Genomic DNA, 27,775 nt, shown 5'->3' with positions numbered 1-27,775 from the left:
AAAACGGATTTGGAACTGTTTGATGTATTTTTGCTTCTGCAAAATTAATAGCAGAGCAGCAGACTTAACCAAAACATTGACCAAGTGGAATTGCATCAAGATCTGCATTTAACTGTACGGTCCGCAAGCAATGTTACGGTGTATGGCGAAGGATACTTCTGCTACCACTGTCCTTCACCTCTATCCTGTTGCATTTGTGAATGGCGCGGGGAAAGTACGACTGTCGGTGAACGTCCGTATAAGCCCAGATTTCAGTCATTTCCTCGGTGTGATCATCTCGCGAGACTTACGTTGGAGAAAATAAAATGTTGCCCGTCTCTTACCGCAATGTACCCTCGGAATTTCTACACTGAATCTCTTCGTGATGCACGATGCCTCTCTCGCGGTTTATACAGTAATGCTCTCGCACCGACTAACGATCCTGTGCCGAAACGCCACGCCTCTCGTTGGATCTTGTTTGTCGCTTCCAATAATCCACCCTGATAAAGGTTTGAGACTGGTGAGCAATACTCAAGACTCAGTTGAACATTTGTTATGTAAGCCACTCCTTTCGTGGATGAATTATATTTCCAGATTCTTCCAACAAATCTCAGCCTGATGTTTGCTATTTTTTGTGTGAATCATGCCAGTTTCGGATGCTCCGGACGGCCGCTCCAAGGTACTTTATGGTACAAATGTCTCAGGAGAGCTAAAGCTATCTAACTTCCTAATTCGCCACTGCTGGTTATGTATTGTTCTTTTGATACGTACCCCGTTTTCCGATAAACATCGAACTCTCACGTTTCCGATTGAGAGAACTAACTGAGGTCCGTCCGAAAAATTCGACAGGAAGCGCTCCTAGTCTTTGTAATCTTTTTAACAGGGAGGGGTTCACAGTTAGTACCATACTAGTCACTAAAAAGAAAATGAGTCGTCAAGATGAGTATTGGCAAGCGTCAGCTGGAGCGAAACGAGAAGCACTGTGAAGCTACGGCGTTGGGAAAGTAGCTCTATTGGCGAAGTGGGCCAGCCTGAGGCAAGGCCAGCCTCTGTGCAACGCGGCGTGATGCATCTGCCTGTGGACTGCAGCGCGTCGTCACTCTACTGATACCGGGACCCACGAGAAATACGGGCCCTGCAACAAACTTGTAACGTCACACTAGTGGCCTAGTTCGCCACGTTTCGCGAACACTCGCTTCATTTTTCGGATCTGTTAAAAGCTTCTGAGGACATAAATCAATTTATTGCCTGTTTCGATCATCTATTCATCTTCAGACATCAGAAATAAATAATTTTATGATGCCTGAAGATGATCACATGATCGAAACCGGCAGTCCATAGAGACTTATTTCACCACCAGTCTTGCAGATTTTCTCTCTTCAAATAAAACCTATCACTTACAGTAGAATCCTGTCTACGGTGTAGTGACCCACTGTAGTTTTCAAATCTTTTGGTTTCATTAATAACTGCTTTACCTCAACCTCAACAAGAGTGTTTCACTCATATTCTGGTACAATGAATACATTTACATATCTAGATTGGTTTCAGTTGTTTAGCCTCTCTGTCACTGGAACAGGAAGTGTAAAAAGCTTAGGGATAGTTAATTTTTATTATCATATCAATTGTATATCTGCCCTCTCTTTAATCATCAGGTCTGTGCACTCAATCCCTCTTTGAATACAGTTGATTACATTTAATAATTACGATCGCATGCATCATGATAAAATAAACACAACAAACGGTATTTCAGTAAACTCATTTTTCTTATTTTGTGCGTAACTGATTCAAGTATCGATGCCCATCGTACTACTATTCCATTTATGTCACAAAGCAAGACGTTTCAACTATGATGACATTTGATGCCATACTGAATGAGAAATCTGTACTCGAATATCGACTCTGTTGGTAACAAATAGCGAATAAAACGATTAAAAACCGAAGTGTCGTACATATGAGTTTAATTAAGACATAAAACGTGAGTAGAACATTCTTTGTTACTTGCAGTCTACTACTAGGTTTCCCGTCCACTTCTGGTTGTATGAATTACGAGAAACCACGTGTCAAATCGAAAACCAGGAAACACTTTTTAAAAATCAGATGGCTCCAAGCACTATGGGACTTAATATCTGAGGTCATCAGACCCCTAGACTTAGAACTACTGAAACCTAACTAACCTAAGGACATCATACACACCCATGCCCGAGGCAGGATTCGAACCTGCGACCGTAGCAGCAGCACGATTCCGGACTGAAGCGCCTAGAACCGCTCGGCCACATCAGATGGCAAACACTTTTTACAAATGCACTCACTATCTTGGTGTATCACATGTGAACATATTACAGGTTTTATACTACTGTTCCAAATAAAACAAAAAATGATAAAAACAGCTCCATTTATAATGTAGGATATCACACAGCCACAGATGAAAGATGAACGCATTTTAGTATACGCAAATCAGACGTTAAAAGGACTGATTTCATTGCTGTAGAATATTACAGACTTTTCACTTCAAATGCGTATCAGAAAACAAGTCAACAGAAAGAATATTAAATCAAATACTACATTAATTTCGTGGCGGTTTTGTTTATTCCGTATTCGAGGCGCATTTCACTGAATACTCGCTGTATCCATACAGCTCTGAATGGTGGTAGTCCCTCGGAGGATATCTTAGTCGACCGCATTGTTCTATTAAAACCCATTGTTGTCGAATTCCAAGCCAGCTCTCATTACGACGCAGCGCGGTAATCTGATGCACAGCTGCTAATTAACTGGCAGCTCGCCTCGGCACGGGTGTTTCCGTGAGATACAAAAGCGAGCGTCTGTGGTCCACGAAGTCTGAGTTTGGGATTTCGCCGAAAGAGGTGTAGTAATCCGTGGCGGCATTTCAGCTATTGTGTTTTAGTACACACGTTGCGTTGCACTCGCTCCATTTGCGCTAAATAGTCTGACGAATGTGTGTACACCGCAGGCACTACTCTGAGTAATGTTCACGTTTTCATTCACCGCGGTCGGCCACGTTCACCTTTCTGCCTCAACAAGTGTCAGTCCGTAATCGATGTACAACTCACGACATAAGGAAATTTCACCCCCATAGCCAAGTAAATTTGGTATAATGTTGGTTAAAAGTGCACTGTGCATCGGAAACGAATTTACCGCATTTCCTGCATATTTTTGCGAAACGTTTAACTGCATTATTAACGTATTTTATATTCCTGTAACCGTATTATCAGAAGCTATCGAATGACTTGAAAGTAAGTACGTAGTTGAAATATCTGTTTGAAACGTACCTGGTAGATGAAAACAGTGGAGCAAAATATTTTCTCAGCTATGAAGTATCTCTTACCTAAAGATGCGAGATCACATGTGTATGTAACTCAACATGTTTGGTGTTAAATTCCGTACAGAAACATCAGTCGGGGAAGCAAGAACAGTGTGTTCCTTGTGAAAATGCTTGGTGAAACAGGAAATTGTCCTGGAGGTAGGTCGTTTCGCAACTGTAGAAATGTAAGTAAAGAAGTACTTCCAGTTGCTCAAATGTTTTATTAATACCACTAATTAATGAAAGATTATCTTCAGGTCGTCAGGAACAGAGAAAGGGGGTGGTATGAGAGCATTATTAGAAGTACTCGCCGCCACACACTGTAAGGTTACTTCGGAGTATAGGTGTACAGGGTGTTTCACATTTTCTAATGTGTGTGTGTGAAATCTTATGGGACTTAACTGCTAAGGTCATCAGTCCCTAAGCTTACATACTACTTAACCTAAATTATCCTAAGGAGAAACACACACACCCATGCCCGAGGGAGGACTCGAACCCCCGCCAGCACCAGCCGCACAGTCCATGACTGTAGCGCCCTAGACCGCTCGGCTAATCTTGCGCGGCTCACATTTCCAATTACAAGCTTCTAGGTGTTGTGGAGGGGACTTAGTAGATAAAGTTTTGATGAAGAACTCATGTCCGGAAATCTACCGTTTGGATATAAAATAAGTTTGATGATGGGGTGACTTTCAAATCTCGCGCGTCACGGAAAAAACACAAATTGAGAAGAGTGCCCCGTTGTGAGGCAGGAGATTTGCAAGTGGTCCCATCTTCAAACTTATTTTATATTCAGACGATACATTTCCAGATATGGGTTCCTCATCAAAACTTTATCTGGCAAAAAAGTACCGTCTACAACCTCTAGAAGCCTGTAATAGGAATTGCGAAACAACTCGTATATGTAGAGAAACGCAACACAAACAAAAAGTTATGTGGAGTATGCGTCTTGGTGAACACCGAAGTTAATTTTTGATTTATCAAAAGCAGTTGTGAAAATAAATAATTTGTGCGACTTGAGTTACTACGGTCGCAGGTTCGAATCCTGCCTAGAGCATGGATGTGTGTGATGTCCTTAGGTTAGTTAGGTTTAAGTAGTTCTAAGTTCTAGGGGACTGATAACCACAGCAGTTGAGTCCCATAGTGCTCAGAGCCATTTGAACCATTTTTTGAGTTACTACTTGAGTAATATCAGTCGCAAAATACCCGTCGGTAGCTTTGTACGGTTCCTCGTGCAAGTGGCTACGACCTGCCGTTATAGAACGTTCGGTTCTCCTTATCCAAATTACAGAAGGCTGACATTGCGGCTGCGAGATTCCCAGTTGGTCGTATTTGGGAATGGACTACCAGTTCAAGGGAAACCTCAAGGAATCTTTGATTTGGAACGGGAGGACTGGAACTGAGTTAATTTCTTGCCAGGACAGAACTTTCGCAGATAAAACTGTATACTCGTACGTTGTTTTAGGCGCTGTAAGGAAGTAAAGTCGATCGAAGGAAGCAAGATTAGTATTTAATGTCCCGTCAACAACGTGGTCATTTAAGATGGGGTACAACCTCGAATTGTGTCAAGGATACGGAAGGAAATCGGCCGTGCCCTTCCAATGGAACCATCCCGCCAATTTCCTGTAAAGATGTAGGAAAATCACCGAAAATCTAAAGCAGGATGGTCTAAGGCGGATTTGAACTGTCGTCCTCCCGAATGCGAGTCCAGTATGCTAACTACTGCGCCAACTCGCTCGGTGTGAGGTCAAATTTTCGAATTCATCGTCGCCGAGAACATTTTTTTAAATACTTTTGATTCCCTGCGCTAAAGAGTTGTTCGAAATCCCACCCATGATAGCAAGTAGATAGGAATTGATGTAGAACTTTCGGTCCTCCCTTAACCAAACCGTAGAAGGATACAGCGCTGTTGTTATCAGGCAAATACCAGGCAAACTGGTAACGGAGCAGATGTCATCCTAATTGGGAATATTTGGGGGTGGATTTTCAATTCCATCATTTGCCTTACAACCAAGGGAAACTTCCTGAAAACCTTAGTCGGAACTGGAGGACTGAAGCTGTCTTCTATGCATTTCTGGAGCATTACGTCCCAAATAAAAATATGAAGGACCAGTGCAAGTAAAACATGCGAATTACCTCTTTATGACTCCTAATTGGGAATATTTCGGGGTGGATTTCCATCATTTGCCTTACAACCAAGAATTGAACACTTTAACACTGTATGACGAACAGTTATCGATCGGCGAAAAAATAAAATACGACTAAAATTTTGTATGATGCTCTTCGGACATGGCTGCATGGAAGATGGTCATAATAAACTGTTACACGTTCGCAGTATTTTGTGAAATGAACTTTATGATTCATCCCAAGCAATGATGGGCCTTCTTAACGGGCAGAACACATCATCAGCATTTTATACAACCCGCGTGGTGATTAAATTTGGTGAAAATGTATAGTGACTGGGCGTAGGCCGTGTTGCTGCACCGCAGCGGCAGTGCGTGAGCTGCTGTTAATTTGTCAGCGGCGGCCAGATGCCACCAGCGGCGAGTGTGGACAGGGCGCCACTTTCGATCGGCGCGATTTGTTTTGCGGCTGGTGACGGCGTCAGCCGAGCAGACCGGTGATGGATGCGTCGCAACAGGCCGCATGCCCGCGGCGGCTAACGGAGCGACGGGAGGAGAAATTCAATTAAGTTGACGGCGCACGTCTCGTCTCTTAACCGGTCGCCGCACTGCACCGCACTACACTGCGCCGCGCTGCCTCGTTTAAAGTCGTCGAAACTCGCGCTGCAAAATTGCGGTCAGATAGCGTCGCCTTTTTCTTCGTTGCCTCCGCCGTAGCGGCGATGCGACGCGGTAATCGCTTGCTAGTGGAGAGCAGGCTGTTGCCGCCAGCCGGGAGTCTAATTCGCTCGCCAGGCCGCGCTCCGCTCCGACTCTGCTCTTTAACGTACCTCTGCGAAAGTCATTTCCCAGACCTGCCGGCGGGCGGCGGCAAGTGCCGAAGCGTGTCGCCGGAAAGCGCCGCGTTCGCGCGGTAATTGAACAACAGTTGGGCGACTCTCCTGGTCTGTTCTTCTACTGCAGCTGCGGAAACTACCCATTGCAGGCCAGCAACATCTGCACAGTCTTTCCCTTCCTCGTCCAGAGCCTTTAGAGAAAGGCACCGCTATTGCGATGCAGTAACATACGAGGGTCACTCCAAAAGAAATGCACAATATTTTTGAAAAATACAGTTTTCATTCTGCATGTGTGAAAGTTATACAGTGTGTAGATACATCCTTCCCGCTTGTTTTCTAACTTAGTTCAAAAATGGCTCTGAGCACTATGGGACTCAACTGCTGAGGTCATTAGTCCCCTAGAACTTAGAACTAGTTAAACCTAACTAACCTAAGGACATCACAAACATCCATGCCCGAGGCAGGATTCGAACCTGCGACCGTAGGGGTCTCGCGGTTCCAGACTGCAGCGCCTTTAACCGCACGGCCACTTCGGCCGGCTTTCTAACTTAGTTCAACCCGTTCCCGTGAGTGACGCCGTCACAGCATGTCTTCAAGATGGCTGCTACACTTGACGTCGTCAGAAGCAACGTACTGTCATAGAATTCCTGTGCTGTGAAAACGAGACAGTGGGAAACATCCACAAGAGGTTGAAAAAGGTGTATGGAGATGCTGGTGTCGATTGCAGTACAGTTAGTCGGTGGGCAAGCAGGTTACGTGATGAAAGCGGGCACGGCAATATTGTCACACTACGTTGGGATAGGGGAAATAAGTGTTTGCAGAATACTGAAAGTGAAGGATGTTGACTCCGGCTCACAAAGAAACAAGAAAAACGGTATGCTGCGAATTTTGGAACAGTACGAGAATGGTGGAGATAAATTTCTTGGAAGAATTGTGACAGATGATGAAACATGGCTCCATCATTTTTCACCAGAGACGAAGAGGCAATCAATGGAGTGGCATCATGCAAATTCACCCAAGCAAAAAAAAAAATTCAAAACCACACCTTCTGCTGGAAAAGTTATGGCTACGGCGTTTTTCGATTTCGAAGGACTCTTGCTTGTGGACATCATGCATCATTCTGATGCATATGTGACGTCACTGAATAAACTTCAAACTCGACTGAGTCGTGTTCGACCATATCGGCAAAAGCAGGATGGTTTGCTGTTCCACGACAATGCACGACCACATGTCAGTCAAAAAACCATGGAAGCGATCACAAAACTCTGATGGACAACACTGAAACACCCGCTTTACAGTCCTGACCTGGCTCCATGTGACTGTCATCTTTTTGGCAAACTGAAAGACCCCTTACAGTCCTGACCTGGCTCCATGTGACTGTCATCTTTTAGGGAAACTGAAAGACTCTCTTCGTGGTTTGAAGATGATGACTCCCTTGCGCACGCAGCCAAACAATGGCTCCAACGGGTTGGTCCAGAATTTTACCGTGCAGGTGTACAGGCGCTGGTTCCAAGATGGCGTAAGGCAGTTGTGAGGAATGGAAATTATGTGACGAAATGAAAATATTGTTCCTAAAGGATTTATGTACACACTGTAAAACGTTCAAGCATGTTGATCGAAGGGAAAGTAACTGTCTATATGGTTCTGTAAGCCCCCTGGTCTCTCTTCTACGCGAGGTACGTCACGGTGGCAACAAGACCGTCCCACAGTCTTCCTCTAATTCCTGAGTTCACCGAATACCTTTTCTCGAAAAACTGCACCTGTATCATCGAAAGTGTAGTGGCACTCTTATCTGTTGTGCAGTTGACTACTAAATGTTACGAGAGACGAAGCCACCAGTACAAAAGGACGCTGGGAGTGTCCTGTTGTCCGCAGAGAAGCAGTTACAACAGAATGGGTCGGTCACGAGAGTTCAGTGACTCCTAACGTGGGCAAGACCCCGGATGTCACCTATGTAGCATAACCACAAGGGACATTTCAACTCTTCGATAGCTGCCCAACTCGACTGTCGGCGATGTGACTGTGAAGGGGAAACGCGATGGAACAGTCATAGCTAAACCGAGACCAAGCAGACTTCGTGTACTGATAAACAGGGACGGTCGAGCATTTTGGAGTGTCGTCATAAAAAAAGACTTAAAACAAGCAGAAAGAGTCACTCGTGAATTTCAAGGTGCAACCAGCAATCCAGCTAGCACAATTACTGCCCGTAGGAAGTTAAAACAATAGTGTATAGAGGTCGAGTAGTCCTCATAAGCCACACATACTAAGGGAAAAATGGATGGTGTTAGGTTGGGTTGTTTTGGGGAAGGAGACCAGACAGCGAGGTCATCGGTCTCATCGGATTAGGGAAGGACTGGGAAGGAAGTCAGCCGTGCCCTTTCAAAGGGACCATCCCGGAATTTGCCTGGAGCGATTTGAGGAAATCACGGAAAACCCAAATCAGGATGGCCGGACGCGGGTGTATGGTGTATTTAAGAGAGAGACCTCCACATACAGAGTAAGTCAATAACGTGTTGGCCCACCTCTGGCTGGTATGCAAACACTTATTCGGCTTGGCATTGTTCGATAGAATTGTTGGATGTCCCTTGAGGGATATCGTGCCAAATTCTGTCCAACTGGCGTGTCAGATCGTTAAAATCTCGAGATGGTTGGAGGGTCCTGCCCATAATGCTCCGAATGTTCTCAGTTGGGAAGAGACCCGGCAGCCTCGCTGGCCAAGGTAGGATTTGCCAAGCGCGATGACAAGCAGTAGAAACTCTTGCTGTGCGTGGGCGGGCACTATCTTGCTGAAATGTAAGCCCAGGATGGCTTGCCATGAAGCTCAACAAAACGCAGTGCGGAATATGGTCGGGGTACCGCTTTGCTGTAAGGGTGCCGCAGATGACAGCTGAGAGTGTCCTGCTATGAACAGAAATGGCACATCATAGCATCGACCCCAGCTGTCGGTCCCTATGGCTAGCGACAGTCAGGTTGGTATGCCATCGCACGTTGGTATGCCATCGCACTATGGCGCTTCTCCAGAAAGGTATTCGTTGGTCATCTGAGCTCAGTTGAAAGCCGGGCTGAAGACAGTTCTACTCCAGTCTGTGAGATTCCATGCCGAAGAAGTGTCTGGAGACGCTCCGGACAGCCGTGGGATACCAACATGATTGCTGGCCGCCATACGGCCCGACAAGCATGTGAGATGTTCTGGGGTGTCATTTCTTTTCATAGCAGGACCCCACTGGTTGTCGTCCGCAGCACCCTTAATAGCTCATCGGTACGAGGACGATATTCTAGGCTCCGTTTTGTGGCCCTTAATGGCAAGCCGTTCTGGGCTTACATTTCAGCAAGATAATGCCCGCCCATACACGGCAAGCGCTTTTACTGCTTGTCCTCGTGTGTACCAAACCCTACTTTGGTCTGCAAGGCCGCCGGACCTGACCCCAATTGAGAGCATTCGGAGCATTATGGGAGGGCCATCCAATCAGCTCGAGATATTGAAGATCTAACGCTCCAATCGGACAGAATTTGGGACGATATCCCTCAGGAGGAGATCCAACAACCTTATCAATCAATACCAAGCTGAGTAATTACTTGCGGGCCTACGCCCTGTTGGCTTGCTCAATTTGTGAAGTTAATTCTCTTGAATAAATTCTCCAATTTCTCCGAAATTGTAATCCTTTGTTTCTTTGTGCATCTACATTACATCTACCTTCTTAGAGTGTATTATGTATAGAGGCGAATAGTTTGCTGTGCGTTTCAAACTTTTAACCTATTTTATTACGCGATGCGACAGGCTCTTTCTTTATGATTGAGCCGTAAGGTTATTTCACCAGTATTCAATAGTTCTTGAGAAGAACAGTTAAACATTGCGCAAAACAGCTTGGAAATATTATTTATTTTCCAAGCAGTGGATAGAGTTTCTGATTTGTGAAGATACAAATGAAGAAAATTTTCTCTGATTGGATTGCTGAGTTCCTGTAAGGCCTGTGCGTCATATATTATATTCGTCACCGCTGCACAAGCTGTGTGTCAATGTTCCATTGTATGACGGAAGGAAGCTATATCCCGGACGACTGAGGCGTTTCCTGTGAAGGCCGGATAGAGTTTACGATGTGGTCATTTTCAACGAAAAACGGAACATACGCGTATGCTATAAAAACCACGGGATACAAGGTAACCGAGTGAGAATATAGAACAATTGTTCAGCGAATTTCTTATCATTACCGGGTACTGCATCCGAAGCCGTTACTATTATAAAAATGGGAAGTCTTCGGTTGTGGGGGAACTCTTTTCCTCAGGTGAAACCCTTTGAGAATCCTGGTACTGTGATGAAACGCCTTTTATAATTTGAAGGTTAATATAACTTTAAAAAATGAGAAAAAGGTGTTTTATTTGGCGTTTATTTTAAATCATAACTAATAACACTGAAATCATAATTATTTTTTCTAAACAAAATAACAATATCAAAATGTAAAAAACATGTTGTTAATGTTTTTTGTGGAATCGTTATTTCCTTCCCGTGGAACACCAGAATTTCGCGGAGCACAGTTTGGGAAACCCTGCCCTAGAGCGATAGAGCACACCACGATTGCACGGTGAAATGACAGTTCCAGGATTTTTGCTTGCTGCATTGCCATCTTCGTATTGGAATTTAACCGTCGTGGCTTCTAGCTAGTCTTAACTGTGCTATCACTCTGGTTTAGATATACATCGCAGATAGTTAAAAAGAATGGATATTATACACAGCGCTTTCTTTATTTTCTTGTGGAATTGGTGGATGAGGAAGTAAGATGTACGAGATCGTGTACAGTGTATATGTGACAACACATCGTTATAAAGCACTGTCAAAAGTCATGAAAATGACAGCTATGTGCGTGTTCATGGTGACGACTATATCAGTCTAATTGGCAGTGACGAGCGAGTTGTAGGTTACGATTGAATCCATAGCTACGTCATTCGCTGGAGCCAACCGTGCAGTGGTGCTGCACAAAGCAGGCTACTGGAACGGAGAAAGTGGAAAAAGAATTTATTCTCGATTGCAAGATTTCACTGTTGTCTGTTTTGCAGGTGTACGGTGGAAACATACATGATATACAGGGTGTTACAAAAAGGTACGGCCAAACTTTCAGGGAACATTCCTCACACACAAATAAAGAAAGATGTTATGTGGACATGTGTCCGGAAACGCTTAATTTCCATGTTAGAGCTCATTTTAGTTTCGTCAGTATGTTCTTCCACCTACACTCAATGGAGCACGTTATCATGATTTCATACGGGATACTCTACCTGTGCTGCTAGAACATGTGCCTTTACAAGTACGACACAACACGTGGTTCATGCACGATGGAGCTCCTGCACATTTCAGTCGAAGTGTTCGTACGCTTCTCAACAACAGATTCGGTGACCGATGGATTGGTAGAGGCGGACCAATTCCATGGCCTCCACGCTCTCCTGACCTCAACCCTCTTGACTTTCATTTATGGGGGCATTTGAAAGCTCTTGTCTACGCAACCCCGGTACCAAATGTAGAGACTCTTCGTGCTCGTATTGTGGATGGCTGTGATACAATACGCCATTCTCCAGGGCTGCATCAGCGCATCAGGGATTCCATGCGACGGAGGGTGGATGCATGTATCCTCGCTAACAGATGACTTTTTGAACATTTTCTGTAACAAAGTGTTTGAAGTCACGCTGGTACGTTCTGTTGCTGTGTGTTTCCATTCCATTATTAATGTGATTTGAAGAGAAGGAATAAAATGAGCTCTAACATGGAAAGTAAGCGTTTCCGGACCCATGTCCACATAACACATTTTCTTTCTTTGTGTGTGAGGAATGTTTCCTGAAAGTTTGGCCGTACCTTTTTGTAACACCCTGTATAAACTTTCTGTCTTTACTTGTGAACTGCAGTGCGGGTAATGAATAAAATTAGCGACTCCAACTATTTCTGTTTTGAGACTGAATTATAGCGAACATTCAGATTTACTTTGGATCCTGGTGCATACAATACAGTGGGGGTAGGGGTTGAGACGGCCAGCCTGGATGTGGTTATAAACGGTTTCCTCCATCCCACCACTTAAATATCAGACTGGAACCCACGTCGCACCACAGACACACGCTACGCAAACATGCCGAAAAACGCCCTCGCATTTTCACATGTGGTTTACTAAAAACTCAGAGAGACAGGGTACACAGATTTCGTCATGAGGGGGGGGGGGGGGGGGGGCGCCGAATAAGAAACTGATGACCACTGACGTTTAGTTTTTTAAAATTCATCATCTATGAAGGAAATGGTGTTTCTCCAATGAGTATATATGTTTTCGATGATCTCAGCAAATAAAAAAATTCTATGACAGTTAAGAGACTTATAAAATAATTGGAAAGAATTTCTCTATAAAGTGAGATCTGTTAATTTTCAGAATAAATTTCATACCTATTGTTGTATATTGTTGCATTGGACGAACTTTTTATGATTACCGTGTGAAGTGTGTTCTGTACCATCGAACTTTTTCCAGACATCGCTCTTTGTTTTCTTTGGAATAAATTTCAAATTATGTACGCTGCATGACTTAATTTTCATTTTACACGCTCCACTGCCTCACAGTTAGAGGCCATCTGATCCCGAGAGCCGGTCATTTTTGCCCTGTCATTGCCACACCACGACAGGAAGATCGTGTACTCAACTTCTGTGCTTCGTCACGGCGGTAAACTGCTGCATGCTTTAGTGAGAGGGAACTAGTGGACGAGTAGGAAGCTACTACAGCGGTACCGTTCTGAGACTAGCCGTACTCACAGAACCACAGCGGGAAGGAAGGAAGCCAGTATAGCACTGACGTAACAACGGCGCGTTGATTTCTAATTTAGGCAGTCCTCAACATTGCACTCTTACTCGCTCCGTTTCAAATCTCTGCTCACTTCTCGAAGGCATAGACTTCCATACAGAAAGAGCGAAGTTCCAAATCTCGTTCGACCATACTGATTTATGGTCCTGTACACTTTCGTAAGTCACCTAATATCAATGTCGACAAGGTTTCGACAGCAAGACCACAATTGACTTTCTCCCCGTATCTGCCCAGCTAATGCTTTTTACACAGTGACCTCGTTATCGTCGGGTCGTCTAACTTCCTGTTAGTTTTCCCCACCACTCGATTTATAAAATGTGCTTTACAAACCAGTCATAATGGATCACGTAACACATACCATAATCTTATTGGTTGATCAACTTTTTAGACACCTCATCCTTCAGTCTGTCATAAATTTTTGAATTAAAGGCTTTTTTTTGTAATGTGAAATATTAAGTTACCAGTGCAGTGAAAACAAGAACATTGACAGTTTGCTGTTCCACTGCCGTATATATTTCTTCCCCATGTTCCAAATCTGCCCACCCGATGCAAGTTGAAGTTGCGCACAACGAACCAGTTATGCTATCTGAAACCTGTTCCCACAGATAAGTCTGCCATCTGGCTGGAAACGCTCCACTGTCAATTAGGTGAGAGGCAACAGCTTACGAAGAGAGAATTAAATTAATTCTTCCATGGCCGAACAATACCTACTGTACTGCATTCGATCGGATACGCAAGGGTTAAAATCAAGAATTAGCTTCATCAGAGTAACCGAAGACTACGAACACCAAACACAGCTTGAAATGGAGATGCGGTCAACTTCAGCAGGTCCTCACCGGATGGAACCCTCCCTGAACCTCTCGAAAAGTTGGGAGTCTGCTAACCCGTTAACAGACTGCTACACTAACAAGCTCCCAAGCAAACCTCCGAAAATCCGAAATAGAGTACCGACTAATATGTGCAACTGCACTAATGTCTACATGGACCAACACATGTATTCCTGTCGTGATTGCCCCACCCACTACAACTTCGAGGACTTCACGTAAGAAAGTACTAAAACAATTATGTCTACCACTGCTGGAGTAAACTAGCATAATTAGGCTATCAGGCTTTGTACATATTTACTTGGCTTTTTTTATTGTTTACTATACGTTTTACGAGCGCTATAGGTGTATTTGTCTGCACTACTCCCATAAATTGTATTCACCTTTTGTTTTTTCTACCTTCTCGGTTGAGCCAACTAAGTACCACGTGCCAGTGTCAATTCCTTGTTTGTTATTCTTTCTTTTCTTTCCAGCACTCTTTCATCTGTTCTGTGTTTTTTCATGCTGTCTTCTGACCGCTCCAGATAAGTCTCTTTTCGTTCTCCTACCTTGAATCCTTTCATATTCTATTCCTTTTGCCTAAACATTTCTCTTTCAGTGTTTCATCAGCTTTCTTTTTTTTCTCTAAATCATTTTTTACTTCATTGATCCAACGTGTTGTTGAGTTCTTGTCCCACAAACATTAGAAGATTTGTTTAGTTAATCTGCTGTCTGGCATTGGATAGATTTATGAAGAAGAAAAACTACCAGTCTCCTTTTTATCATTACATCTGATATGTTTTCTATGTTTCGATAAATTCTATCAGTATTGCATAATTTCCAAGCTTCCATAGTTTTTCTTGGGCCTGTTGTTTATCTAACGATGCACCTGTCTAATATTTCTAATTTGTCTCAGTTATAATTAAAATGCTAGACATTCGCTTGGAGATAGACATTGTGGCTTGACTACTGTGTTGTAATGCTTTTTACTTTTCATTTTTAGACAGGAATTAGGAAATGTCTTTAGGTATAGCATGAACCGTTTCCATATTATGTATCTTTTTCTCTGTAGCAGCTTTTTCCAAACCATTTTCGTGGATTATCACACCAAGATATTTAAATTTTTAACCTTCTCTATTCGTCCGATACCTGTTTTCAGAAATTATGACGCACATGTAATTTTTTTTTTTTTTTTTTTTTTTTTTTTTTTTTTTTTAAGCCGGGCCTGTCGACTACTTTTCTAAAATATTAATTTGTCTTACAGTAAATGTCACATTTTCAAAAAGTATTTCGAAGTTTTCTGCAAATGCGAGACAGTTTATTCCAGTATTTTTGTTTCCTCTCCCTGACCTTGTTCGTGAAAACTTCCATTCATTTAGGTTTCCATTCCAAATTTTCGCTGTTTCTTCTAGAACACAATTAAAAGGACGTGGGATAGGCCTTAACCTTGCCGTACACCTGAGGTTATTTCGAAGGGCTGAGATATTTGTCCCATAATTTCACTTATGATACTGTGTTTCACGAATTAGATTTGCAGTCGTATAATTTTTTACTTGAATAGAAGATTCATTCAGTAAGTATGGGTCATCGTTACTGATTCCGTTGGCTGAGTTCCTACCGTATTGTATTTCAGGAACACGCCAGTAACGAGGTGTTCACTGCCTGCACCGCATTACGTGTCCCATTTGCAAATTTGCTCTCCCTCACTTCGAACTTCCTACGCAACTTCATTTACATAATAGCTGCACAGCAGCCGCGCGCTTGGTAATTAAGCCATGTTATTTTATACCCTCTCCTCGGTAAGGCGTTTGAATACCAAATACTCTCGCGAGCGCAGCATATGCCGTTTTTGAGGAACGGCAGCCAAGTGCGCTCGGTCGCTCGTCGGCGCTCGATGGCGCTGCGTGGGTGGCTGCACCGTGGCGGCGGCAGCGGCCGCTCGCTGCAGAAGGCGCCGCCGCCGCCGGCGCCTACGCCTCGCGCCGCCGCCCACGCCGCCACTCGACACAAGGAGATCACGGCGGGGCGAAAGCCGAACTGGAGCGGCGGCGAGCGCCGGCCCGAGGAGGGCTTCTCGTTTTGAAAGGGGCCGTCGTTAAACTGGAGCAGCCGTAAAGCGTGCTTTATGGACGATCTAATGGAATGCCTCTGTTCGAGACGGGCGCCAGAGCAAATATATAGTCGCGGCCGGCAGGCGCAACCTTGACCAGCTGCAGCGGAGGCGGCGCCGGCGCCGGCGGCGGATCCAGCCGACAGATGTCGCGGCCAGCGTCTTCAGTCTGTGGCAACAGCTCCATGTGGCGCGCATCTTTTTAGGGGCACAGGATGGCCTAACACGCGCTTTATGAAAACAGTTCGTTGTAGTAAAACAACCGCTACAGTTAATATTATAAGTAGGAGTGTTACATTTGATGTTAAGACGTAGCTGGCTTCTGGAACTATCGAAGCTCAGGGCACCTTTTCTCTGCGAGAGCACTGTCTTGCTCTATAATGTCAACAATGCCCTAGCAGTAGTGGCCACGTCCGTCTTGGTTTGTGCAGTAGAGTCAGCGACTCCAGGTTCCGCAGTTTTGGGGAAAACATTTTCTGAGGGAAAATATCTAATGAGGTGACTTTTGGGGAAACGGAAACTTTGGGGAAATCTTTTTGATAAGAAAATTTCGGTACTGGGGAAGTATTTTACCTACCTAGCCTTACTACTAATGTCCTCACTGATAATTTACTTCAGACAAGACATACTTCGTTGTCTAGGTATTCTTAGGTCTCTGTCTCTCTCTCTCTCTCTCTCTCTCTCTTTCTCTTTCTGCAAAAGAATCGATACACCTTTATTTTTGTGGGGGACGTTAGGCTCACCTCGGTGTTACTTCTCTGTGATATCAGAATGACGTGTACATGCCCAGTTTCAACCGTTTGTGGCCGGCCGAAGTGGCCGTGCTGTTAAAGGCGCTGCAGTCTGGAAACGCAAGACCGCTACGGTCGCAGGTTCGAATCCTGCCTCGGGCATGGATGTTTGTGATGTCCTTAGGTTAGTTAGGTTTAACTAGTTCTAAGTTCTAGAGGACTAATGACCTCAGCAGTTGAGTCCCATAGTGCTCAGAGCCATTTGAACCATTTTGAACCGTTTGTGTTGCCTGTCTACTTTCGTGGTCGTATCGAGTTCTGAGGAGAAGCAATATTCGATTTCGTCGTCTTAGTTGTAGCTTGTATTTGTTGGTTTTAAACTGTAACGTATGTCCTACGAATATACACTGAGGTGACAAAAGTCTCCTAATATCGTGTCGGATATCCTTTGGCGCGTCATAGTGCAGCAGGTCGACGCGTGGCATGGACTCAACAAGTCAAGTCCCCTGCAGAGACACTGAGCCATGCTGCCTCTATTGCCGGCCATAGTTCGCGAAAGTGTTCCCGGTGCAGAATTTTGTGCACAAAATGGCCTCTCGATTATGTCTCATTGACCTGCGATAGGATGGTCAGATCATTGGCTCGAACTGTCCAGCATGTTCTACAAACCAACCTCCAACCATTGTGACCCGGAGATAGGGCGCATTCTCATTCATAAATGTCCCGTCGTTGTTTGGGAGCATGAAGTCCATGAATGGCTGCAAATGGTCTTCAAGTAGCCAAACATAACCAATGCCATTCAATGATCAGTTCACTTCGACCAGATGGTGCAGTCCATTCCATGTAAACACAGCCCACACATTTGGAACCATCAACAGTTTGCACAGTGCTTTGTTGACATCTTGGATCCATGGCTTCGGGGGGGAGGGGGCGGGAGGTCTACGCCACACTCGAACCCTACCATCAGCTCTTACCAACTTAAATTGGAACTCATTTGACCAGGCCACGGTTTTCCAGTCGTTTAGGGTCCAACCCGTATGGTCACGAGCCCAAGAGAGGCGCTGCAGGCGATGTATTGTTAGCAAAGGCACTCTCGTCGAACGTCTGCTACAATAGCCCATTCACGCCAAATTTCGCGGCACTGTCGTCGTACGTCTCACATTGATTACTGAGGCATTTCACGCAGTTTTGCTTGTCTGTTAACACTGACAAGTCTCCGAAAAAGCAGCTGCTCTCGGTCGTTAAGTGAAAGCCATCAGACACAGCGTTGTGCGTGGTGAGAGGTAATGTCTCAAATTTGGTATTCTTAGCACACCCTTGGCACTATGGATCTCTGAATATTCAATTCCCAAACGATTTCCGAAATGGAATGTCCCATGCATCTAACTCCAACTACCATTCCGCGTTCAAAATCTGTTAATTCTCGTCATGCGGCCATAATCACGTTGGAAACCTTTTCACATGGATCACCTGAGTTGAAATGACACCTCTGCCAATACACTGCTCGTTTACACCGTGTGTGCGCTATGCTGTCGCCATCTGCATGTGAGCATATCACTATCCCATTACTTCTGTCACCTTGTGTAATGCTGTCCAGCGCACCCACCCACACGGTTCACTCAAACTTTCATTCTCACTGAAGGTTCGACTTGCAAATTCCGGGGCAATAGCATTAGAGATTCTGAAACTTCATGGCAGATTAAAACTGTGTGCCCGACCGAGACTCGAACTTGGGACCTTTGCCTTTCGCGAGCAAGTGCTCTACCATCTGAGCTACCGAAGCACGACTCACGCCCGGTCCTCACAGCTTTTACTTCTGCCAGTATCTCGTCTCCTACCTTCCAAACTTTACAGAAGCTCTCCTGCGATTCTTGCAGAACTAGCACTCCTGAAAGAAAGGATACTGCAGAGACATGGCTTAGCCACAGCCTGGGGGATGTTTCCAGAATGAGATTTTCACTCTGCAGCGGAGTGTGCGCTGATATGAAACTTCCTGGCAGATTAAAACTGTGTGCCCGACCGAGACTCGAACTCGGGACCTTTGCCTTTCGCGGGCAAGTGCTCTACCATCTGAGCTACCGAAGCACGACTCTGCCAGGAAGTTTCATATCAGCGCACACTCCGCTGCAGAGTGAAAATCTCATTCTGGAAACATCCCCCAGGCTGTGGCTAAGCCATGTCTCCGCAGTATCCTTTCTTTCAGGAGTGTTAGTTCTGCAAGGTTCGCAGAAGAGCTTCTGTAAAGTTTGGAAGGTAGGAGACGAGGTACTGGCAGAAGTAAAAGCTGTGAGGACCGGGCGTGAGTCGTGCTTCGGTAGCTCAGATGATAGAGCACTTGCCCGCGAAAGGCAAAGGTCCCGAGTTCGAGTCTCGGTCGCGCACACAGTTTTAATCTGCCAGGAAGTTTAATATCAGCGCACACTCCGCTGCAGAGTGAAAATCTCATTCTGGAAACTAGAGATTCTACCACGGGGTATGTATTAATAGATCCATTTAATGCATTTAATTCATTGCATATATAGAATGAACCAAAATTCACACACTCGAACGCCACATCGCGATTTCTTTCATGCTAGCAAGACTAAAATGTCAGTAACAAAATTTCGTAACGTTCATGCCGACACCAAAGAAAGTAATTTCGGAACACTGTAATTATATATGCAAGTAATTTCAGTCAATACATTCAGTTGTGCTTTATGGTTATTGTCGTACCTCGAGTTTTGCGTTAGACTACACAAATTGGAGAGTTCTATTCCTGATTTATGTTTAATTTTTTTATTTTCTAATTTTGATCAGCCCAGTAATACTGCTGAATACGCTGTTTTTTAAACGATACACATCCTACAACTACCGTTCTTTTTTTAACGTTGAACATAACAGATATTTATGGGATATTCCGTCAGTACTGGGAAGAACAAAGACATATTAAAAACTTAAATGCAAAGTATTGACGTTCCACAATAATATTTTGATATGGACCGTCTTCCGACTTTTAGGCTGTCGTCAGACACCTTACTACTAAACATATGACCCACACATCATCAGCTAGAGATCGTAGCGGTACAGAGATTATTTTTCAGAGATATGTGACATTTTACGTCTATATGTCGGTACAAAACTGTGTGAATTACACTATTTTTGCATTTTCGTATCGATATATAGTCGTAAAATGTCACGTACCTTTGAAAAACAATCTTTGTGCATCTACAATTTCTCGCTGATGTTATGTGGACTACCTGTTTAGCTCAAGTCATCTGAGGATCACCTAGAAGGCAGAAAGCCCGTTCATAACGAGCTGTTTCATAAATATTATTGTGGAGCAGTAGTACTGTGTATTCAAGATTTTAGCAGAAATTATTAGTCAGACATGTCAAAAATATTCATGAAGAGTAATAATCATTTAAAATTATATCCTCTCATAGGGTAGAAATAACTACAACACTTTCCAATGTGAAGATGTTAAATATTCGTACTACATTCAATAATAGCGATCACCTGACTGAAAGCTGAAAGGCATAATGAGTAGTTACGTGATGATTATGATGATAATAACAATAATAATGATGATAAAAACAGTAACAGTTGGGTAACTCTTTCAGAAGCGGGTTACTAGCCCTATTGGTGAGACAATGGCATAAAGAAATGCAGTGGACATGCAATTGGTAAGCGTGGTAATTAACATTAAACGATTGAACTGAAGACTGAAGGGAGTAATGAAAACTTAGTTCGAACGTAGTTGATGACGTATTTGCGAAACAACGTATTTGGACGATGTATTTACCTAGGTTAAAAGAAGGAGGTAGAGATCGGAAGGAGAGGCATGTAATCGGTATTTTTTGTTTGGGGAGGAAGTTACAACTGAAGCATAGGGAAACAATGCTGAAAGTGGACCGTAGAGCATGAAGAGGTGTGGCAGGTCGCAAACAACAGACAAACGTTTGAAAGCAAAATGGATTTTTAAAAGTGGATAGCAAACAACTGATTGTCCTCTCATTTCTGTGTTACTATTAAGTAATTGCAGTTGTGTTATGTAAGACCTGCTGTAGTTCCTGTTTGAAAATTAAGAAGCCAGATACGAAATCATGCAGCCTAGAAAGAAACGTACATCTCAATCCGGAACCGACCTCACGAACTTGAATATTCTAACGCTAGACACTACCCACCACACTAACTAAGCAGCATACCTACAGAGTATTGTATGAAGCTACTTTTCGTACATGTGCTTCCAGACTTCCTTCCTTCTACGTCCATTTTCGACAAAAAAAGTGCGATTGCTCGCGATAAACAAAAAAAAAAAAAAAAATGGTTTCGAGCCCATTTCAACATTATGTGCATTTTAACCACACATCAGGTTTAAGTATAGGCCTGTTACGGTTTGCGCGGCCCCTCCCGCCGGAGGTTCGAGTCCTACCTCCGGCATGGGTGCGTGTGTTGTTCTTAGCATAAGTTAGTTTAAGGAGTGCGTAAGTCTAGAGACCGATGATCTCAGCAGTTTAGTCCCTTAGGAATTTACACACATTTAAACATTTTTTAAGTATGAGCGCTAAGCATCTCGGCATCGTGCGCCCGAACAGTCCTCTCATCATCATCATCATCATCAGCATCAACAACAACAACAACAGTAATAACAACAACAACATGAAGTTGCAGTATAGCGCATTTTTCAGTTGTTGCGGCATGTTCATTACATTACAGGTTTTGCGTACCTGAAGAGTTTGTACTGAATTTATTTCGTGTCATAGCATCTTCATTCATACAAACCTCATTCATTTCAGTGTATTTATTTAATTTCAGAAATACGTCTATTTGTCGTTGTTAGCATAATATCGCAAAGACACTCTTTTTCTAGTTGTTATTGCTGTTGTTGTTCATTCACAAGTTATGATAATTGTCTCTGGAAAATACAGCGGAATGCGCATGAAGTGAACCGGCCGCCGACGCGGAGACCCTACCAAATTCAACGTAGCCGTCAGGAAAACTTTCAGTGTCACATCACGTGGCGACTAATTTTAGGCGCACAACCCAGATTCAGATGGTCTTCCACATATCTGCACAGCGTGTGGCGCTTGTTAAACTTCCCAATGCATGCAAATATTAAGTGCGATTGCTTCTCCATGCCGTATCTGAAAGCCTCAGTAAAACTTGAGCATCCTGAAGATGGGCCTTTCCCTCCGAATTTCATCGCCTGTCCTTGCCTGCCAAATCGTTCCATTATGGATTTTTTTAAAATGATAAATCATACAATTAGCGAAAATTAACTAAATAGCAAATACGGACAAATACGTTTTATTTATAAGACGTCCGATCTGGTGGTCTACGGTGAAGCGCCTCCTTGGGAATCGGAACGTCGTGGGGTCGAATCCCGATCGGACCACGGAATATGTCAGTCTGCATTTAAACCAGCCTTCATCTCTCAATGACATACTTGACGAGCCTTCGCGCAGTGCGTGAGAAACATGTCAGTTTGTTTGCAGAATGAAAAAAGTTCCTCATTAAATCTGTGAACTGCTTCTTATAGACTCAAGCCACATGTGAAGCTTGCTATGTGTATTTGTCCTAGCTGTTTCTTCGCGACAACTTTCGGTAAGTGTACTGTTTACTCCCTATTCCAAGCTGTGGGACTGAACTGTTGACCATACGTGTGCAAAACCGCATGTCCCAACAATCTGCAAGTCAGTGGACGCCCACTCGAGAATATATACGGCTTATAAATAACGAACATCAAGCAGTAGAAGTGACTTGTTGCAGTAATTATATCGATCCCTAAGATGAAAGCAACAGTTGTGTTTCTATAGTGAAAAGTTTTCCAGCTTTTCGAGAGAGATGATTAAGCAAACATTTTAATTCATTTGATGTCAATATCACAAAAGTTTAAAACGACAGTCAACAGAAGAGATAAGAGTGTACTCTGAGTATTTCTAATCGATAAATTCTCTGCAATGAGCTTTAGACAACGCACTGCATTGATGGTATTCTTTCGGTTATACAGTAGAGTTGTTGATTCCATTTCATGCTCAGTACTTCGACGATGGACCCAGTGGTCTTCGTTAGGTCTGCGTATGTTTTGTTAGTGCATTCGCTGCGTACTCCCAGCAGCGGATACATATTACAAGCACTCCGTCTTCAGGCCACAAGTGGCCCATGGGGACCATCCGACCGCCGTGTCATCCTCAAATGAGGATGCGGATAGGAGGGGCGTGTGGTCAGCACACCGCTCTCCCGGTCGTTATGACGGTTTTCTTTGACCGGAGCCGCTACTATTCGGTCGAGTAGCTCCTCAATTGGCATCACGAGGCTGAGTGCACCCCGAAAAATGGCAACAGCGCATGGCGGCTGGATGGTCACCCATCCAAGCGCCGGCCACGCCCGACAGCTCTTAACTTCGGTGATCTCACGGGAACCGGAGTATCCACTGCGGCAAGGCCGTTGCCTATGCATATTACAAGGGAGGATCAGAAAGTAACGCACAGTAATTTTTTTCTGCACTGGTATAGCAGCTAGAATGTTGAAATTACATGACCATGTAGTTTGAAGTTTGCGGTGTTGATGGCGTTCACGTGCAGCTCAGCCGAGAGAAGGCTGAACTGCGAAACAAACATGGCGCGCATGCTACTGTCGTCAATTTGAGAAGAACAGCAAAGTGAAGTTCGATATTTGTGGGCCAAAGGGCATAAACCGAGTAAAATTCAAAAGGACATGCATGGCAATGTATGGGGGACGATTGTATGGACCGTAGCAGTTTCTCCAGGTGGTGTGCATTCTTTCAAGAAGGCCACATGAACCTTACTGATTCAGCACGGTCCGGGCGGCCGGTAACAGCTGCAACGCCGCAGAATGTCGGAGGCATTGAAGCAGCAATTTTGAACGACCGACGTGTGCAATTGCTAACCTTATCGCAGCAGTTCAACATTTCCTGTGGTGCGGTGTACGGTACTGTTCATGACACGCTGAAATTTTGTGAAGTTTGTGCTCGCTGTGTGTCTGAGAACCCAATGGACAACCGCAAGGGCCAACGAATGATGACAAGCCTCGATCACTTAAAGCGTTAGGCCGTAGAAACGCATGACTTTCGGAAAGGAATCGTCACTGGTGATGAGTCGTGGGCGTACCATTACACGCTCGAATCCAGGCAGGTTTCTATGGATTGGAAACATGCTGGTTCCCCAGTACGGAAAAAATTCAAAGTGACTTAGGCAGTTAGAAAAGTGCTTGTGACAGTGTTCTGGGATATGCATGCACAGGACCACTGTGAATGCTGCAGCCTACATTGAAATTTTGGTTAAATTGCGTCGTGCCCGTCGTAACAAACGCCACAACATGAATGCTGACCGTGTCAAAATGACAATGTTCGTCCGCGTGTTACTGCTCCTGTTCGTGAGACAGTCGCCAGATTTGTGTGGGAGGTGCTCCAGTATCCACCGTATAAGGTCCGAACCTTGCACCGTTGGACTTTCATCTGTTTGATCCCATTAAGAAATTCCTACCCGGCCAACGCTTTGCAACAGATGCGGAAGTGAAATCAGCAGTCCGTAGATGGCTATGCTCCAGCCAAACTGACGTCTGCGAAGAGAGTATATTGAAAATGGTACGACGATGGGAAAACGTGTTGAGAACGTTGGTGACTATGTAGAAAATACATGAAAGAGTAAGTTCATATGCGATTTTTTTTTTTCGTTTTGTTACCTATTAAACTTTTTGGCACTAAAATTATTGTGCGTTACTTTCCGATCTTCCCTCGTACAACAGAGCACGCAGCACCCGAAAAAGACCACTTGCGTAAAATGAGATCAACAACACGTCTGAACACCCGGAAGCACATCGTTAATCAATCACGCCGCGAAAATCTGAGCTATCAGAGGACTGGATGATCCGAGGTAAAACAGGTCATTAGAAGTCTGTTTTATGTCCGTGTAGTTACTGAATGAACAGGCATCCCCTGATTGTGAATCGTATGAAGATTTCCAGTTTACAAATTTGGCAGTACAGCTGCCTTTCAGTTTGCTTTGAAAAAGAAGAAGCACTTGGCTTTGACTGCAGAAAAAGTATACACCTGTTAAACTTCACCCTAGAAGAATGACTGCAGCGTAAGTTAAGGAAATGTTTAAAATTCTGAAATTCTTTCTCCGTTCCTTTCTGCACACGTGTTCTCTCTGTTATGCTCCTCATAGCTAATACATCATTCATCAGCTCACCGTTACTAGCGCAGCCGCGCCTGGTGTAAGGGCAGATGCAGGCATGCGATTGCGATCGTTGTGGAAGTGGGTTAATCTTATACCAAGGTTCCTAGTCCCTGCGTAGTTTTCTGCCCGGTTCCACGAACGCTAATGGCACATCAACTGTGATTAACTATCATTAAAGTCAGTCTCTTGCATTTGACATTCTTAAACGTCTTCCTTTGCGTCTGTTCCTACTGGCATGCGTTCACTGTGGTACAGTTGGTACAAATCCGATGTACTGGAATACTGTGCAGCTCTTCCGCTTGCAGAGACGCGGGCGACAAGCTGTGTCAATTCAAAGAGAAATGGCCGTCATTGTGGGTTCCAGGTGCAGCCTACATCTTGCATCTGTGATCTTTAACCCGGCTTCCTTACGCAATCTTCTTTTATATTACCGGGTCTCGCGCCGCGCTGTCACCGAACCTTATATGGGAATGACGTCAGTTGCGGAGCGAAATGGTGAAAGGGCCTGGCGAGGTCGAAAATAGATCTGCCAACTGTCTTCGTAGTCACGACTGAACTAGTTCGACTGAATGGCACTGCACGAGGACAGGGAGAATCTAAGTCATTTCCTATGTTAATGTGTCCTACTTGGTCGTTAAGTCACTGGATTTTTGCAGGTACGGTCAGCCGTAAATTTCAATATCATGTGATGGAGAACGTGTGAAGTTCGTTGTTACTCTTTAAAGAACCTGGCCCTCAAACGACTTTTTTTAACTTGGATATTTTATGTGGTATTTCACATTATCCTTGAAGTATTCGAACATCATTTGAAACATTATATTGCACGTGTTATTAATGTTGCATTACTTGCCTTCCGATTACTTTGATACCTGAATACCCCAAGTTCGTACAAATAACATCATTTACCACAATCCACGGCAGAAAAACATTACACGTCGTAAAATTTATAATATTTATATGATAGTTTAAGGTAAACCATTTTTTAAAAAAAGAATTTTGGAAGTAATAGTAACATTCTAGAAAAGGTTAATAAAATACATCATATCACTAATGCTGCATATTTACGAAAAGAAAAAGTGTAGTAGCAGAAATTTGTCTCTACATCGCTGCTGATGTAATCTGAGCCCCGGAAATGGACATGTAGTATTACGCTTCGGAAGGCAGACTAAACTATGTAATGTGTAAGGAACTGTGCTCCCCACGATTTTAGACCACTTATTACTGGTTATTAGTGCTTGGTATGCCTCATATATAGAGTTTATGTATAATCGCAGTGTGTCAATGAGCACAGCTTTGCAAGAATATCACACAGTCAGTAGGACACTTTATAAACAGTTCGCTCAGATTAGCAGAAAAAAGAGAGAAATATTGAATCGGGAATAAGGGAAGGAATCAAACCAGCCATTTTTTTTAGTATACCGCTCTGAAACAGAAGTCTTTAGTGAAAGAAATAGTATTATGTGTCCTAGCTACAAAACCGACTCTCCAGACTGGCCGATGATATCGTATACTTTACTAAATTTTCAAGAAATCTGTATAAGACGTTGCAGGAAGATGGAGTGAAGGTGGTGGCTCCTACGCGTACCTCGCTAAGAGTTAAATGATTACATATTCCTCTCTGAAGCTGGAAAATTCGAGTAGTGTGTATCACTGGAGTTCACACACAATTAATCGTATATATTTCGTGTACAGGCGACACCTTTCTTGGATCGTCGGGATTGACATCGAGATAATTAAAAAGACGGAGCCATAACTCAATTCGACAAACTTGGAGGAGAAAATCGGCCATAACGTTAGTCAACGAAGCATTCGTATCATGTGCTGTTTATAAACCTCGAGAAACTTATATCAGTATGGCCACACATTATTAAATGTAAAATGGCATCTTGGGCTTTAACACGGAAACTACAAAAGAGACAGAAAATTACTACGTATAAGAGTGGCGGAAATACGCACGTAGATCGTTAACATGAATTATCCAGTTAGAAATCTGAAGAGATTAAAATAGAACGTAGCTTTAGTAGCATTACTTAAATGCAAATGGACAGGTAACGAGATGTTCAGATTACTGGAGGAACAAATTATCGTCACAAGTGAAGTACAGAGAAGCGAAGAGCAAAGAGGTAGACAGGAATGAAATTTTGTGAAAAATTCACTGTCTTCTTAGGGACTTTTGGAAGGTGATGGTACAAGTCTTCGACCAGGTGTGGATTGCCCGTGGGTAAAAATAGTGCCATTTGGTATTTTGTACTTATATTATGCGGCAAACGCTTGCATGTGGCTTCATATCGTCGAACAACGTGACCCGAATTACACTTGATGGGTTCTTTTGCAGAAATATATTCCTAAAGCTTTCGAACGTTTGCGTTCGTGGTGATAGACGCGTGTGACACACACACACACACACACACACACACACACACACACACACACACACACAGAGAGAGAGAGAGAGAGAGAGAGAGAGAGAGAGAGAGAGATTCGTCTCGGGTGGCGGATGACGAAAATCATCTTAAGCAACTGCATCCAGATCCAGACCGTCTGGCGTGTTGCAAGACTGGTCCCTCCGGAACCGGATTCAGTCTTACCGGTGATAAACCTCTCCAGCCGAGGTATGTCAGCACCTCGTAACCGCTTATCCACAGCAAGTAAGTATATTACTGCCTACCTTGAACTCGGCGCAGAAGGATGTGACAAATTTCAGAGAGTCGACTGTACAGTATCTAGACAACCATATCTATTTGTGCCACAAAATTTCAGTGTTTCACTTTCGTTCAGTGATATTTCGGGTTTAGACATAGGTCCCGACGCGAATCTAGGTAACGGGTTATGAAGTAGAAGAAATCGAAATGATGCAAAAAGTTGCACAGCTG

General features: G+C 43.8%; 1 protein-coding gene across 1 annotated transcript in view; it reads left to right on the top strand.

The window, feature by feature from the left end:
• The window catches only part of LOC124612449 (kalirin), a 1,731,149-nt gene that overhangs the window by 1,423,170 nt on the left and 280,204 nt on the right, over positions 1 to 27,775 (top strand). The gene's annotated exons all lie outside the window — the stretch shown is intronic.

Source organism: Schistocerca americana, chromosome 4 (genome assembly GCF_021461395.2).
Source record: "Schistocerca americana isolate TAMUIC-IGC-003095 chromosome 4, iqSchAmer2.1, whole genome shotgun sequence".
NCBI lineage: Eukaryota > Metazoa > Arthropoda > Insecta > Orthoptera > Acrididae > Schistocerca > Schistocerca americana.
This window is presented reverse-complemented; position numbering and strand designations above follow the sequence as displayed.